Below are 6,000 nucleotides of genomic sequence, written 5' to 3'. Positions count from 1 at the left end.
GCTCAATACGAATTACTTGGTTCTTCTTACTTTACTTACTTGCATCACAACTAAGTAGCAAGTTTACATGAAAGACATACTGTGCAATTTTATTTCTTTTTGAAATGTAGCTTTCCTTAGGTTCATTAATTTCCACTTTCTCTTTTTGTTAGAATATTCCCAAAGACTCTTCTAATGTTCACATATTTTCTTCTTTTCCTTCTACTAGAAGCAATCGCTATCTTATAATGAAACACACTTAATTAACAATAGGAGTTTTAATTCCTCCTATCTTGGAAATTATTTTTAATCTTAATCCCAGTTAAAAATGATAGATGCAAGAAAGGCTTTGCTAATGCATGGATATATTAATTTACCGTCTAAACTAGCTTTCAGCTAATTGTTCTTCAAATGATGCTTTTAGCTAAATGGCATGGAGCTGCCCTTATGTGTGGAGCTGGGTGAGCAGGCAAAACAATCTGAAGAACCATTGAAGGTGAACATGAAGAGAACAGATACCAGCTCCTGTGTTTTTTCTTTATATAAATTTTACTTTTCCCATGATGCTTTGCAGTTCTGAGACTGCTGGAATACAGTTTGTAGCCAACAACAAAAAGAGACAGAGATGTAAGTATGATATGGTACACTGGCCCAGAACAAAAGGAACATGTAAAAATTGAAGTGAAAAGATTATATAGATAACTTATTTATTTGAGGTTTTTTAGCTAGGTTGAACAGTTTGGCTTGAATAAAAAAGTCTCTAAACTTCTACTTTCTCAAATCAAGTTTTCTTGTTTTTGTCTTTTTTCAAAATTCAAAGTTTAGTAATTTAAATGTTGCACATTTCATGAAGACATGCATGCATGGCCTGAGATTAGGACAGGTGTCAGTCAGAAATACGGCACTACTGTAAAAAGTGCTGTTCTTGTGGAATTTCCAACCCAATTTAAACCTATTCATTTTTGATATCTTATAAGAAATATTTAGTATCATGGGATTTACAGCCCAATTTTCTGACTGAACAAGTTCAGATAATTTCTAAAAAGCTTATGATAAGCAACTTTACAGTTGTGCCGAAATCTACAGTAAATTTGCTGTAAAATTCACACAATATCTTCCAATTGCAAGTGTAAATGACATCCATCATATGTAATATTTTTTATTATTTGCAATGCTATCTCTCTTTATCAGTCAAGTCAACAAACACTGATTAAATGCCTACTATGTATGTTAAGTCCTAATCCAGGAGGTGACTCTATATACATTTCAGCACCTGACTTATTTAGACTTGAAAAGCACACTCATTATTTTCATGGTCAAGTAAAAAGAGGGAAGAAAGGTCAACAGTCATGTATACCTGAGCAAAAAGATGCAGCAGCTTCTGTTGTTTTGATTGTGCTGCTTAGTTTCTGAACATCTTTCTTACTGGAGCAGGAGAAGATCATAAGATATGTTGGAAGCCAGTGGTGTTCATGGGGAAAGTATTAGCAAAGAATTCACCTGATGCTCTCCTAGAAAGGAGGGTAGGTGACCTATGTGTGTCTGGTCAGATGAATCTACCTGAGTTTGAATTTTGGAGGCAAGAAACAAAGGTGATATGTTCAACTGAGGTTATTTTTATAGCAAAACGGATGGAGCGGAGATTTAACAGTATGATCTCTTTGGTGTTCTGAGGTGTGTTTAGGTGACATCTTAAACAGAAACAGAGAATTTTGACTGTATCTCTCCTCCCTTGGATCCTTGACAGGCCTTGTATTCCAGGCTTTCTGCTTATTGTGTGGGCTAACTCATTCCCTTACAATAAATTTCTTTTCTATTTTAGTTAACTAGAGAAACCTTCTGTTGTTTGCAATTAAAAAGCCCGACTGATAGTAAATAAATATGATGTCATGATGATATGACTTGTTCTACATCTGCAGTTAGTATTATGAAACTGTAAATACCACTCTAAATTAGCTCTAGGTTCCTAATATATATATTAAGAATTTAGGTGAAACTGGAACAGAAGAAAACTCAATAGCACATATTTCTTCGTACGTCTATTTTTTATGAAAAATAATTGAATTAGTCCTATAAATTAATTTAGAAGCTACGTTTGACTTCTGGTTTGGTTCCAGCATGTAAGAAGTTTGAAAGTCATCACTGTCACTCTACCCTACCAAGGAAAAAGCTAAAAAACTGAAAAATCCACAACTCTTCTAGATGTTAAAAAAAAAAAAAAAAAAAAAAAGAGGTTACAGAGAAAAACCACTATCCGTCAAAATTGAAGAAACAGACAAGTGAATACAGAGACTCCTCAATTACCCACTGACAGAAACCTCCATGGGAACCTGTGCCAGAGTAGGAAGACCTGAACTGCAATTGATGAATTGTCAGTGGCTTAGAGTAGATAAGTCTGAGGGTTAAACACTTCAGGGGGCCCCATCCTAAAGCAGTGCCCAATACTTTTGTAAGTTTTACTTACACAAGCTTGGCCAAGTTCTCACAGTCAACACTGGTAAAAAATCCCTGTACTTCTGGTGAGGGAGGGGAAAGGAATCAAATTGAAATTCACTAGAGCATTCTTTTCTTATCAAGTCCTACCATCAAGGGAAACTATGTTAACAGATACCAAACCATTGATGTTTTATCAGAGCTTATTGACTTGGAGGAGAGAAATATGTAACCTCCCACTCTAGTTATCTATATGGGAGAAGGAAATAATTCCAACTTCTTCTACCCTTCCACACAGGAGGAAAAAAAAGATACCCAACTCAAGCCCACTCTAGCCATCTTTCTTAGCTAAAGAGGCAGAGGATCTGAAAAGCACTTTGGAAAGTTATACTCCAGAGACACATACTTACTGAAAGACTGAAATCTAGTCAAAAACTATATAGAATGTTTCTTCTGACCTCCCCTTTCTTATCAAGGCACTACTAAAGGTCTATTTACTTCACTTTCATTCACTTAGTACATCATGTCTGACTATAAAGAGAAAATTACAAGGCATACTAAAAGGCAAAAAATGCAGTGTGAAGAGACAGAGCAAAAATCAGAACTAGACTCAGATATGGCAAGGAGGCTGGAATTATCAAACTGGGAACTTCATACAACTATAATTAATATGCCAGAGGCCCTCATGCATAATGCAAACATATTCAAAAACACAAGGGAAATGTAAGCAGAGAGAGAAAAACTCTAAGAAAGAACCAAACAAGAATGGTACAGATCAAAAACACTGTAACAGAAATAAAGAATGCCTCTGATGAGCTCATTAGTAGACTTGATACAACTTAGGAAAAAATATCTGAGCTTGAGGATATATCAAAAGAACTTCCAAAATGAAAAAACAAAGGGAAAAAAGACTGAAAACACAGAACAGAATATCAAAGTGTGGGACAACACAAAGATGAAACATATATAATGGGAATACCAGAAAGAGAAGAGAAAGAGAAAGAAACAGAAGCAAAATATCAAGCAATAATGATTGAAAATTTCTCCAAATTAATATCAGACACCAAACCACAGATGCAAAAAGCTCAAAGACCAGCAAGCAAGACAAATGCCAAAACAAAATGAAACAAAAAAACAAATAAAAAATTACATGTAGGCATATCATATTCAGACTTCAAAAAAATCACAAGGAAAAAAATATCTTGAAAAAAGCCGGGGGTTGGGGTGTGGGACACCTTACTACAGAGGAGTAAAGATAAAAATTATATCCAAATTTTCCTTCAGAAATATTGCAAGCAGGAAGAGAATGGAGTGGAATATTTAAGAAGCTAAGAGAAAAACAACAGCCTGGAATGCTGTACCCTGAAAAAATATCCTTCAAAAGTGAAGGAGAAATAGACTTCATCAGACAAACATAAGTTGAGGGAATTTGTTTCTAGTAGACCTGCCTTGAAAGAAATGTTTTAAAAAGTTCTTCAGAGACAAGAAAAATGACATAGTTAAAAAATGTGGATCTACAGAAAGAAAGGATAAGCATCAGAGAAGAAAAAAGTGAAGATAAAAAAGTTTTTTCTTAGTCTTTATTGATTTAACAGATACAGTTTTTTCAAAATAATTATAGTAATGTATTTAATATTTATGCATGTGTATAAGTGAAATGAATGACAATGATACAAAAGGTAGGAAGATTTAGATTTATTTTACTATTGTAAGGTACAATAGTACCTTTTTTTTTTCTATTTAAAGCAAGCAGATTTACTATGGAAGACATAATAAGAACGACATTCAGCCCTCTATGAACAAGATATCTGTTAGTTGACACTTCTGCATTGGTAACTGTAACTGATCCTAGGAGCATCGCAAGTGCCTTCTGAATCATTAGATTAAATAACACTCAGCCTTCATCACAGTATGAGCACTGGACCATCTCCTACCTAGAACCTCCAACTCCTTCACAATGTACCATACAGGGACACAGTCTAGACAGTTTTCAGTATTTCCTCCAAGACAAGATCGCATTCTTTACCCACCTGTAACAAGCGCCCTTACTTCTGCATCAGTAGATTTTCTCAACAGTCTCAACAAAGCAGGTATCCCACCAATATTCTTCATTGCTATTTTATTTTCATCTGTAGGCTTGCCAAACACAAGATTTCGGAGGGCACCACAAGCATTCTTCTGAACTTCCAAAACTCTGTGGTCTAAAAGGTCAGCCAGATGCTTGATTCCCCTTAACCTACATACCCCCAGCTTCACTTTGTTGTTACCGAAGCACAGATGCTGCAGGTAGGCCACTGCATTTGTTTGAACTGAGGAGAATTGGTGCTGCAGCATGTGAACTACTTCAGGCAACTCCGGATCACGCCAGGCAAACTCCCTCGGGTCCTTCTGAATGCTGTCTATTGATGGGGATCTCATGTTGCCATCATCAGCTGGTGCGGTGTGCTGAAGCCTGTTATAATTGCACTCTTGCACTCGGTATTGTATTGGCCTGTAGGGCTCTGCATAGATAGGTAGCTGTTGTGTTCAGAGCATAATTATTGTTTTGATATGTAAGGGTGCTTCGTTGGCTGGATGTCCAAAAAATAATTAAATAATATATTGTTGTTTGAAAGTAGATTTGGTTTAGTTATAAATGTATATTGCAAACACTAGGGCAACCATTAAAAAAGTTTTAAAAATACATAATAATAAGCTATGTTGTATTAAAACCCTCTAAAAAGTAAAAAAGTAGACAACAAAAACAAGAACAAAGAAAGGGTCAATGACTAGAAAACAGTAAAATATAGGTAGATATCAATCTAAGTATTTCAATAATCACTTTAAATGTCAATGGTCTAAATATACCAGTTAAACGACCAAAGTTGTCAGAGTGGGTAAAAACACAAGACCCAGCTATATGCTGTCTGCCAGTGACCCACTTTAAATATAGACACATATAGATTAAAAGTAAAGTGATAAAAAATGAAATACGGTGTGTATTAGTGAGCTGTCATAACAAAATGCCACAAACTGGGTAGCTTAGAAAGAAAAAAAATATTTCTCACAGTTCTGAAGGCTAAGTCCAAGATTAAGTTACTGATAGAGTAGATTTCAGTTTGAGGCCTCTTCTTTTTGACCTGTAGGTGACTGCCATCTCACAGTGGGATCACATGTCCCCTTCTTTATGCATGCATTAGGGAAGAAAGAGTGCAAGCTCTGTGCACTTCTTATGAAGGCACTAATTCCATTATGAGAGTTCTAGTCCATGACCTCATCTAACCCTAATTACCTCCCAAACACCCCATTTCCATATACCATCCCACTGGGAATTAGTGCTTTACCATACATACACACACACACACACACACACACACACACACACACACACACACACACATATATCCGTCGTCGTCGGCAGCCGTCCGTCTCGAGAGACAATGGTGTAGCTTCTTAAGAGTCTATCTGCACCGCCGAGAATGGCTGTGCAGTCCGACTCGGGAGTGACACGGTATCTGTCTCCTCCCGTGTTGAATCGACATCTTACGATGATGCTGGAGTGTCCTCTCCAGTGAAGCTGAAGCTACAGAGCCTGGGCAGGGTGATATG

This window comes from Furipterus horrens, unplaced genomic scaffold, assembly GCF_987537825.1.
Source record: "Furipterus horrens unplaced genomic scaffold, mFurHor1.1.pri manual_scaffold_1, whole genome shotgun sequence".
NCBI classification, from domain to species: domain Eukaryota; kingdom Metazoa; phylum Chordata; class Mammalia; order Chiroptera; family Furipteridae; genus Furipterus; species Furipterus horrens.
Note: the sequence above shows the minus strand (reverse complement) of the source record.